The following is a 12,133-nucleotide window of genomic DNA, read 5'->3' on the forward strand; positions in this document are numbered from 1 at the left end:
ATTCACCATTATGCATGCTTTTAATTTCATCCATAGTTTTCTCATTCAAACCAAAATAGCAAATCTCACAAGACTACAAAAGAGTACAACAATTATAGGTTAAAAACCCTATAAGTCTTTAAAAGTAAACATTAAAAGACTCATCATCATATTTAGGAAAATAAAAATATGGCATTTTTTTAACAAAACAAACAAAAATCGAATAAAAGATAGGTATATACAAAGAACTAGACTCAAGCAATAATAAATACTCAAACATGGACACCGCTTCTCAGCAACAGCGCCATTTTGACTTAAGAAAAATGTAAGTCGTTATCGAATCTTCCCTAGAGCCAAAAAAATTTATAAACACTTAACAAACGTAAATACGAGTATAGAGGTTAGTCAAGGTCAAAACCAAAGGAGTTGTAAAGTTCAAGCACTCTCAATTTCTAGGTCGAAATTGAAGTTAAGAGGTAACACTAACAACTAACAAAACAAACAACAAAACTAATAAAACACTAGGAATGGGGATCAACAAGTAATCATGACAATTGCAACAACTTGAGAAGATCATACCAATCAAAGGTTTCCAAGACAAATGATAAGAGCTATCAATTGGAATCAAAGAGCTATCTCCTAATTAATTTTTAAGCTAGGGTTCACTATGAAGAACAAACTAAGAGAATCACAATCCAAACCAATCAATAATTGCAATTGCTAAATCAATTTGTTGTGTCAGTTATAATTACAATGCAATCTAGCGTAATTCTCAAGGCCTAATCAAATTACACACATGAAAACCTTCATTAATCCCTTTTAATCTCAAGAATCAATCAACACAATTCCAAAATTAATCACAATCGATCAATCATACAAGTTTTGCCCAATATACATCCAAGGATTCCCTAAACATAAACCTAAGGCAATCGTCCAAAATGGCTGCGCAGCCTACTAGTAGTTTGGACAGTGATAAAGAGCTAATCTACGTAATAGAAGGCGACTTTGCTAGATGGGCCCCAACCATCCGGAGCACCAAGGAGTATATGAGGAAGATGATTGTCAACTTAATTAGTTTAAGAGAGAAATACGTCTACTGCAATTTTCCTGAGGTCATCATCATTGAAAAGGACTGGGGCAAAGTCCGCCGGCCGCATGATGACCAATGGTTATCGAATGCAAGGTTGGACCAACTATTTGGTTGGATCCTTATTGATACGGGTAGCTCGTTTGACATCATCAGCTACAAGTGCTTATCCAAGCGAAACTAAAAGCCCGACATCATGCACAAGGTTACTCGCCCCTTAGTTGGTTTTGGGAGTGGGGTTGTTCACCAAGTCGGTCGTATTGATCTACCCATCCTGTGTGGAGAAAAAGAAAAGGGACGCCACATGGTTGTCAAGTTCTTGGTCTAAGAGGAGCTGACTATCAGGAATCTCATTTTGGGTCGTCCAAATCTAAACGAACCCAATCTCATCATTATCCCATCCCTCACGCTGATGAAATATGAAAGATACGATGGATCTATTAGCTCCTAAAACGGGGATCAAAAGACAACAAGAGAGTTCTAACTCTAATACGTTAAGCCCACAGTGGCCGCAGCTGACCAGGGTGAGGAGCCAATAAACCTTAACGATGTCAAGAGAGTCGAGCCTTCTCCACCAACAATCGAAAAAAAGAGAATGGTCGACCAGCTGGTGGCCGTGAAGAAAGAAAAGCAATACCAATCACTGACCAGGTAACGGTCATTAAAACTCTATCCCTAGGCGGCTGGTGATAACATAGATATTTCTTTAAACGATACACGTCCGGAGCATACTGTTAAGGTGAGGATGGTTGCTTTTGTGAAACTTTGTGCAGATTTGCAATACTTGCTTAAAGAATTAAAATACATCTTTGCCTTTAAAGTGGAAGAGATGCCAGACATCATCTCGAATAACGCTTCCCAAAAACCTGTCGTTGATCCCAAAAAAGCCAGTTAGGAAAAAAGTAAAGAAATCATGGCGAGGAAAAAATCAAGTGGCAACTGTCAAAGTAAAAAAGCTGTTGGACGCTAGGTTCATTCGGCAATGTAATTTCACAGATCACATTGTAAATGTTGTTCTTGTAAACAACCTGAATGGTACCCGGCGCATGTGTTGATTAAAAAAACTTGAACAAGGCATGTCCAAAGGATAGTTATTGTAACACCCCGTCCAAAACATAAGGTATGGCATTAGCGGAAATAACGCCAAGACGAAAATGTCACTTTAAAGGTTACCAAAAAGAAATAAAGAAAAAGATTAAAATATCTGAGGTAAATAAGTAAAGTGAAAGAAATCCCAAATAAACAATAAGCACTTCCAACGAGGGAAAACAACCTCAAAACTTATTATCCAAAAGAGAAGGTCCAAAGTTAGCTAAAGCAAGTCTATAAATCTGCTTAGAAATAAAGTAAACACTCTACTCTCAGCCCAAACTCAACAGGAACTACTCTTCACCTGCAAATAACATTAAGGTTCCACAATCAGTGGGGAGTAACTAGCAGTTCTCCCATTACTTGTAGAAAATATAAAGCTAAGTACAGAAAAGCTTAGATGCTAGCACAAAACTCAACAACATGTGGGAACATCAACTCAAATAATAATTACAAGTTAACTCGAGGGAAAAATAAAGCATGAAAACATGATTATATTATTGATCAAGCATGTAAATGGAACAACGTAAAAATATTACCACAAGAATTCAGAATAAAATACAGCAACTCAAAACAAATTGTAACTCATATGGACGATAAATAACACTTGTAAAGGTTCCTTCCCAAAAACAATAGTATTTTTAAAAATAATTTTTTTTTATCCTTTTTGAAAATAAGATTTACAGTGACGCAAGCATATATAATATGAACGACGGTGAAATCCGCAGCCCACCATCAAAGGTTTGTCAGGGCGAACCTACAGACGATTGCGCAGCCGTCTGCGTCAGAATGGCCAAACTCCTAGTTTTCCTACTCGAATTCCCTAGCCCGAGTAGTTCCAGACGACAACAATTAACCTAGAAAATTACATCTCAAATTCTGCAGCCCAAGATGTTGGCATGTTCCAACAATTAAATTTCGCTACCCAATGGTTGTCTCACACTCACAAAAATATTTAAAATAAATATATAAAATCATTTAAAATTGTAAACATACTTCTTAAAAATTATTTGAACACAAATAGGGATCATCAATCTCAATCTAAAGTACTACAGGTCTTTACTTCTAAGATAAAAATTCATCAATAAAAAATCCTTCAAAAGAGTTTAACTTCAAAATTCTTCAAAATATATAAAATAACTCATATATCATACTAAGGTGTCATTCTTATTGTCAGGATTTGGGTACAAAGCTAATTATAAAAAAATATTACAATACAAACCGTACACAACCCTTGGTGAAGCGGTGCTAAAAACAATGTTATTCTACTTTAAACCGGCCACAACGACGTCGACAACTTACTTGACACTTTAAAAAACTTTTTTATTATAGCATAAGAATAAATTATATAGAATGTAGAAGAAAAATCAAACTCACTTATACGCATGATTTTAAATTAATATTCACAAGTACATCATTCATGCCAAAAATATAAAATCAAACCATGACATATTCAACAACATATTGGGAAATATATAAACAGTAACTACAACAACGTTTTTAGACTTATTAGGCCTATCAACCATGATAAGTGTAGACATCTACTTTTGGCCTCCTGTCCCGACAGGAAGTGCAATGACGATAAATAAAGCCATATTCGTGTTGGATCAAAGTGAAGAATATTTATGGATAACTGGTTAAGCCACAAAACACAAAAGACTAGCCCAAATTTAAGAAAAAGCCAGAACAAAGGTCCAATAAACTAAACCCGATAATAATAAGGCTTAAGCCCTTGCTTAAACCCTAATAATGAAGGATTTAGGAGCGCCTAGGTTAAAACTTAATGCTGCCGCAAAAAAAGCCGCGCGCAACTCAAAAAGTCGCGCAAGGCTGCCGCGCGCAACTCACAAAGTCGCACTAGGCTGCTGCGCGCAACTCACAAAGCCCGTGCTTAAACCCTATTTCAGTTGTGTGCGACACCCAGCGCAACTTCCAGAGTTGCGCTACGGAAGATTTGTAATTATTCAGAAATTATACGGAAAATATAAAATCGAATCTTAGCATAAAGCCACGCGCAAGACCAATACTTACGCTGCACATAGCAGCGCAACTCTATAACTTGCGCTGGGTTGCCGCGCGCAACTTCATATCTTGTGCGACACCTGCTGCGGAAGATTGCTCGAAACCATAAACCTAATCCTTCTCTATAAATACGAGCTTAAACTGAGGCTTTAACAGACAAAAAATTAACCTAATTGTTCTAAACAGAGATATAGCAAAGAGAAGTGGTAAAATCCCGAGCACTTAGTTAAATCACCTTTATTTTCTTATTTAAAAGAACTTTAATTAATTAATTAGTGTTGTTTGATCACTTTTAAAATAATTAATTAATCAATTCCACATAGTATCTTGCGTTAAATAAAGACTAGAATTGAATTAAGTAATTGTTGGTTGATCACTTAAGCCAACGCGAATCTTGTTTATTTATTGTTCTTTCACGAATATTATTAAATAAGAATAACGACTTTTGCAATGTAATTCCTACGTGAATTAATGCTTGTAAATAAAATCACCTAACATAGTTTTAGGTATTGCGTGGCGTATATTGTTTGGTGATGAAATTGTGAAAAGGAAGAGCTAGTAGAGGCTGTACTAGGGCTAGGATGACGATTCCCCTCTAAAAGGAACATTATCTTTGTACCCTCGCTTCCCAACTCATTTCTAGTTTATAGACCAATTTGGCCATGGGTAAACTTATGATTTGTACCCTCTAAAAGGAAGAAAGGCATGAACGAGGTTTATGAGTTTTTCCTAAAACTCATTGACGACTCCTACTTGTTTCTTATAAAAAACCGTGATGATGGAATCAATTCTAATTCAAGGTCCCCCAAACAGTCAGGAATTCAAATACTAATACACCTTAACAAGTGTAAAGTCCTAGGCTTTTAAGTGGCCAAGGGCATTTAAGGAGAGTACCCCTTACGATGGGATCACCCTCCTTACAGTGCCGACTCCACTGGGGACTTAGAGGTTACATGATTAATTCGTAGTTATGGTCCAAGGTACCCAACACTAGGTTGCCTATGGGTTGTAATGAGAATTAACTTGGATAATCTCTAGTTAGAGAGCGAGACTTGAACGCATAATATCTTCCTTTTGCACAAAGGTAAAAAACAAACAAGCAACATTGCATCGTGCATAAGCATAGCAGACTTAAATCATTGGGGGTTGGCTCATTGACTAGGGGTCGCCAACACTAGGCGTCTATCCCAATATCAATAACAATCATCCCACCCATATCACCAACAAAATTTTGGGAGGGCGATGTCATGGGTCAACATGTTGAGTGATTAATTTATGCATCGTTTCTTAATGTATGGTACCTTCGGACACCCAAGCCTTTTTTTGACCTTAGAGTGGCATTGCGTGATTCTTGACTTATAACATGCTTATGTGATTATGTGACTATGTGAAACGTGTTAGGATAGTCTCTTCGTGATTTAGCGTCATATTCAAAGGATAATATAAAAAAAAGGATCAAATAAAAAAATCAAAAACGCTCGAATTATAAAAAAATACTACAAGAAGGTGGCGCGCGCAACTTAAGAAGTTGCGTGACCCCTCCCAGCGCAAGTTATTTTGTTGCGCGCGACAGCCTCGTGCAAGTGAGCAACTTGCGCGCGAAAGCCGCGTGCAAGTGAGCAACTTGCGCGCCCACTGGACCAGTCAGTTTTGATTTCTCAAAAAACAAGTTGTCTCGTTGAAGAATTAATAAGGGCGATGTTATCCGTTTAAGTATATTTTTCGTCTTTTTTCTTTTTTTTTTTCCTTTCAAAAGCAAGCGTATCGATTTACTTATCCTTTCGTACTCCTTTAGGGCCGGTTTTCATGCTTGGGAAAGAGGACCCCCGAGCACTCGCACTCTACGTTTAACACCCAAAGATCAACCCCTTTCAAAACCACTTTCATTCACAACAAATCCTAGTCCAACAACAATGACAATCGTCGAAGAACTTCAACAAGAGATTCTTCGTATGAGAGAGGAATAGACTCAAGAGGCCGAGGAAAGAAGAATTAAGAAGATGGAAAATGCTGAAAAGAAAAAAGTTGACACTTTAGCCTTACAAGAAAAGATGGAGCAACTATTCATCAAAGAAAAGTCATTAGAGAAGCTAGTTCTTCGTTCTACAATGGGGAACAAGTACTTTGACGCAGAAAATTTTGCTACTCCCCAGGACTTGCTTTACCAAAAAAGTTCGTAGCTACGGACTTGCCAATATTTAAGGTGACTAATGTACCACAAAATCATTTAATGTGTTTTACTGGCACTATGGCACTAAAGGAAGTTGATCCGAAGCTTTATTCTTTGACTTTCGCTTTATCACTAGACCCAACCGCGAGAGAGTGGTACTATGGGCCAGATCCAAAATTTAAAGAAACGTGGGAAGATGTAGTTTCGGCTTTCATCACCCAATACGAGAATAACGTAGAGTTAAAGTCAACTTTACGTGAACTCGAAATGCTTAAGCAAGGCGAAGATGAAGGTTTCCTTGCTTTTTATGGTAGATAGCAAGAAAAGGCGGCCCACCTTGCCCCAAGGCCTCCTGAACTTGAGTTAGTACAGAAATTTATTGACAATTATCATGAAATGTGCAACAAACATCTACGTTACCTTGGTCTAGACAGTTTTCAAAAGGTCTATTCTGTGGCTACTAGGATTGAAGATGATCTTGCTAAGGAAAAAGCAAACAAACCTTATTATCATCATCAACCTAAGAATAACTACAAGAAGGGGAATGATAATGCAACATCCTTTATTGACGTATTTGTGACTTCCACGCAATACAATAACACGAATCGATATGAAGATCCTAGGAAAAGATGGACAAAAGAGAGAAAATTTACTCCATTTCCTGTAAGATATAAAGAATTGCTAGACACGATACTGAACGTTGCTATGTTTTAAAGAACAAATTACAAGATTAAGTAGACGATGGGAGAATTGCCACGCTTAAACCTAACAATAATGCATCCCCCTTAGGGGTGTTTCACATCGAGGAAGACCATATGGGAAGTGATACGTTCAATCCTTTGGACTATATCACACCCATAGGAGAACCTCTATCCATAATACTCATAGGGGCAACTAATGAAGTATGTGGACTATGGGACGACGACTTTCAAGACTTATATGTCTCTAAGTATGCCGCCATCCCACCTTAATCTGGTTTGCAAAATGAAACAAATGGAACGCTTTATTGGGATCATTTCTTGGGGAAATCGCAAGACTTATCGAATCTCTCCTTGGATGAACAATGGCATCAAGCACAACTCATGGAGCATCTTGAAATGGAGGCACATCCAAAGCCTCTAGAAGAAAATTGTTTTATGAGTCCTATTACTAACCCAAATGAGATAGATCATTTAAGTCGTTCTGGGCGAGTCTAACAAGCACCACCACCAATTGGATCTTCAACCACACAAAATCAAACTCAAGGTCAAAACAAAATACAATACCACCTCCACTTGAGGTGGAAGATCCATTGGTCAAACAACTTCGCCAATCCAAGGCGAATGTTAGCATTTGGGAACTCCTAAGTACTTTTAAAGAACATAGGAATTCTCTCATGAACGCTCTAACGGCTTTGTTTGTAAGTACGGACACAACCCCTCACGATCTCGTTAGCTTGCTTACTATCGAGAAATCCGACAAGTCAACCAAAGAAATCATATCCCAAAGAAAAGCTTCTCCTTTGGATTAGGATATAAACCAACCAAAGAAGAATTGGAGTCTCATGATGCCAAAAACAAAGCACGTAGAGACAATAATAATAAAAGGATAATCACTTTACTCCCATCCTATCAACAAACCCTTAATGGACAATTCATTAAGGAGGGAGAAGATTACCCATACAACGACTTTCCGCAACCCTTAGTTTTGGAAGGAATCAAGAAGCTTGAATTTGAGATATTTCATGATTGTCACTTCTTGGATGACGATCTTAGTATCGTTAAATCAAAACACCCAACTCTAGGGTGCTATGATGGGCAAGCACTTAACTTTCTTTTTGGACTAGAGCAAAATCATGTCGCAACAATGTCCAATCAAAACGCCATTCAAGATGAAGCCTTTGACCAAACCTCGTTGATCACCCCTTCAAACGAAACTTTTGAGCATGGATGGAGGAAATCTTTCAAATGGATCAATCACAAAGGCAATAAACTGGAGATCGTCACAGGTGAAGGGAAGAAGTTTGGAGAATCGGACGATGAATCTATTGTAGACTCTAGGGAAGCTGAAAATCTAGGCCTTGTGGCCATTACTAAGTCTTTATTTTCTAGTTATAAGGACGAAGATCCCAAAAATGATTCTTCTCTTGATGTACTCTCGTTTGATTTTAATAATATGAGCTCTATTTCCGAGTATATGCCTTCTCTTGAATCTTTCGAATGCTCTCACAATCAATTTAATGAAGATGATAACAATAATAAATTGGTTGAATTAATGAAAGAACGAGAACAAAATAACCCTATTGTTGAAGAAACTGAAATAGTTAATATAGGAACTAATGAAAATAAGAGAGACGTCAAAATTGGCTTTACTCTAAATCCAGAAGAACGATCGACCCTCATATCGACGCTCAAATAATTAGAAGACGTGTTCGATTGGTCGTACAAGGACATGCCTGGAATATAGAGGGAAATCGTGTAACATACAAATCTCTTGAACACTAATTCTAAACAGTAAAACAAAAACTTTGACGAATGAAACCTGATGTCGCATTAAAAACAAAAGATGAAGTACAAAAACAGTTGGACACCGGTTTTATTCGCGTATGTAATTACCCAGAATGGGTAGCAAACATTGTTCCAGTCCCTAAAAAGGATGGACGAGTTCATTTGTGTGTCGACTTTAGGGATCTTAATAAAGGTAGCCCTAAAGACGATTTTCCTTTACCACATATTAATATATTGGTAGATAACACGGCAAAACAAGCGATGTTATCCTTTATGGATGGATACGCAAGTTACAACCAAATTTTAATGGCAAAAGAAGATGAAGAAAAGACATGCTGTATTACCCCTTGGGGTACGTATTGCTACACAGTTATGCCATTTGGTTTAAAAAATGCAGAAGCTACGTACTAAAGAACGGCTACGACTCTATTGCATGATATGATGCATAAAGAAATAGAAGTGTATGTGGATGATATGATAGTGAAGTCCAAAGATTGAATGGGACATATAAAAGCTTTACGCAAATTTTTCACTCGCATAAAAGAATATAAAATGCGATTGAATTCACAAAAATGTGCCTTCGGAGTCACTTTTGGTAAGTTACTTAGGAGTAGCAAAATTGTTGACATGCCTTCCCCTCAAATAGAAAAAGAAATTAGGGGATTCCTTCGCAAGTTACAATACATTAGTCGATTTATCAACAAATTGACTATGACTTGTGAGCCAATATTTAAAAAACTGAAAGAAGTGGAGAAACATGAATGGGACGATCAATGCCAAAAGTCCACCAATTTTAGCACCACCAGTACCCAAACTACCTCTTAGGCTATACATTATAGTTACAAACACAGCCACAGGCTCCATGTTAGCACAAGAGGTAGAAAAAGTCAAACGTGCAATATATTATATAAGCAAAAAATTCATTCAATACGAAACAAAATAGAGCACTTTGGAAAACACAAGCCTAGAATTAGTGTGGGCAACCAAAAAGTTACGACATTATATGTCACCACACACTACTCATGTGATTTCTCAACAAAATCCAATAAAGTATTTGTTTGAAAAACCACCCATACAAGGAAGGATATCTAAGTGGTTAATGATGTTGGCTGAATTTGAGCTAAAATATATTCCTGGAAAATCAATGAAAGGAAAAGTAATTTCCGAATTCCTGGCACAACATCCAATTCAAACAAGTCATGCAGAAGCTACTCGTCTTTCGGGTGAAGAGATTCTCATGACACAAGATGACAAATGGGTAATGTACTTCGACGGTGCGTCCAATCAAAAAGGATGTGGCGTAGGAGTATTACTCATAAGTTCAGAGGGAGCACATATTCCAATCTCTGTTAAATTAGACTTTGAGGTTACTAATAATGCCGCAGAATGTGAAGCATGAATTATTGGGTTAGAAGCAGCAGCTAGCATAGGTGTGCAAAAATTAGAGGGATATGGAGACTCCAGTTTGATTATAAATCATGTTTTAAAAAAATGGAAAATTAAGAACTCCACATTGATATTATACCAAGAACACCTAGAGAAACTCATCGAGCATTTTGAGCATATTGATTTTAAATATCTCCCAAGGGATGACAATCAATTTGCCGATGCGCTAGCAAAATTAGCTTTAATGATCAACATTCCAGATCACTTAAATATGATGTCGTTATGCGTTGATAGAAGAGAAGAACCAGCGTATTGTAACGCAATAGAGGAAATAAATGACATTGAAGGAGACAATCCTTGGTATGATCATATTCCCCAATATATTACTCATGGCACATATCCCGAAAATACTTCATCGAAAGACCAACGAGCCTTCGAACACTTGCGGCCCAATATGGTCTAATATATGGTCAATTATGAAAAAAGGACCTAATGGTCAAAGCTTACTATGTATAGGCCAACCGGAAGCCACATGCCTTATGGAAAATACTTACAAAGGTGTTTGTGGACCTCACATGAATGGTAAAATGCTTTCAAAAATAATTTCACGACAAGGGTACTATTGATCAACTATGGAGCATGATTGCATACAATAAACTACACTTCGCATTATGGTGTTATAGAACATCTATACGAACATCAATAGGGGTAACTCCATACACCTTAGTATTCGGAATGGACGCAGTTCAACCAGTCGAACTGAAAATACCATCCCTACGCATCGTACTCGAAAGTAAGGTACATGAAGCTGAATGGGTAAGAGCAAGGTATGAAGAGCTTTTATTCCTCGATGAGCGACTATTAAGAGCTTAGCATCATGTACAAGTCTACCAAAGAAACATTGTGCGTCATTTTAATAAAAGGGTAAAGCCTAGAAATATAAAAGAAGGTGACTTTGTACTAAAGGAGGTTAGGGGTCCACCAACCGATCCAAAAGGGAAATTCAAACCTAATTGGATAGGTCCATACCGCGTAATTGAAATCTTATCAGGAGGAGCCGTCAGATTAATGGATATTGGAGGAGATGAAATTCGCCAATTAATAAACATTGATCGCCTTAAGAAATATTACATATGAAATCCGGATAAAACTCGTTCACTCATACAACCAACTTTAATTAACATTTGATTGAAAGATTCTAAGTGTTATGCATTTTAGCGAATAACACGGTAAAATACCTAACACTTGGGGGGTAATTTAGAAATAATAAACCGTTCTGAGTGTTCAAATTTTTTCAAACATTACGAAAAAATCTTCACACTTGGGGAGGTAATAATACAAATTTTTTAAAATAAATTTTTTTCGAGACATTCGTAGCACAGGTGTCGCACGAAACTGGAATAGTTGCGCGCGGATGTCACGTGCAACTAATTTTTTTGCGCACGACAGGATCGCGCAACTCCAGAAGTTGCGCGCGCCACCTTATGACGAACTGTGAACCTGATTTTTTTGCGTTTGAATGAAGTTACGATTTCTACTTACGATAAAAAGAGGGTGTTTTTTAAATATAACATATACTCGGAAAATAAAATTAAACTTTGATTTAAATCTTTTAAACAAGGTTTGATTAATTTGTTTTTCATTTAGTTTCTATCTAAGAGATTAAAGAAAAAATAAAAATAAAAAATGCTTAATAACATAAAAAAATTAGAACTACGCAATGACCTAATTTTGCAAAGCGGATATGTAGGCAATCTTTATGATTCGGTCATATCAAAATATAAAAATATGAAGCTCATTTTATTTCATTCAAAATTCAAAAGAGAGACATTATTGAACTAGATAGTAAACGAAAAAAAATAGTAGTGATTACACTTTATTTGAAAAAAAAAAACTAATGGTAAAATTGTGTAA

The sequence above is a fragment of the Chenopodium quinoa genome, unplaced genomic scaffold (genome assembly GCF_001683475.1).
Source record: "Chenopodium quinoa cultivar QQ74 unplaced genomic scaffold, ASM168347v1, whole genome shotgun sequence".
Taxonomy (NCBI): Eukaryota; Viridiplantae; Streptophyta; class Magnoliopsida; order Caryophyllales; family Amaranthaceae; genus Chenopodium; species Chenopodium quinoa.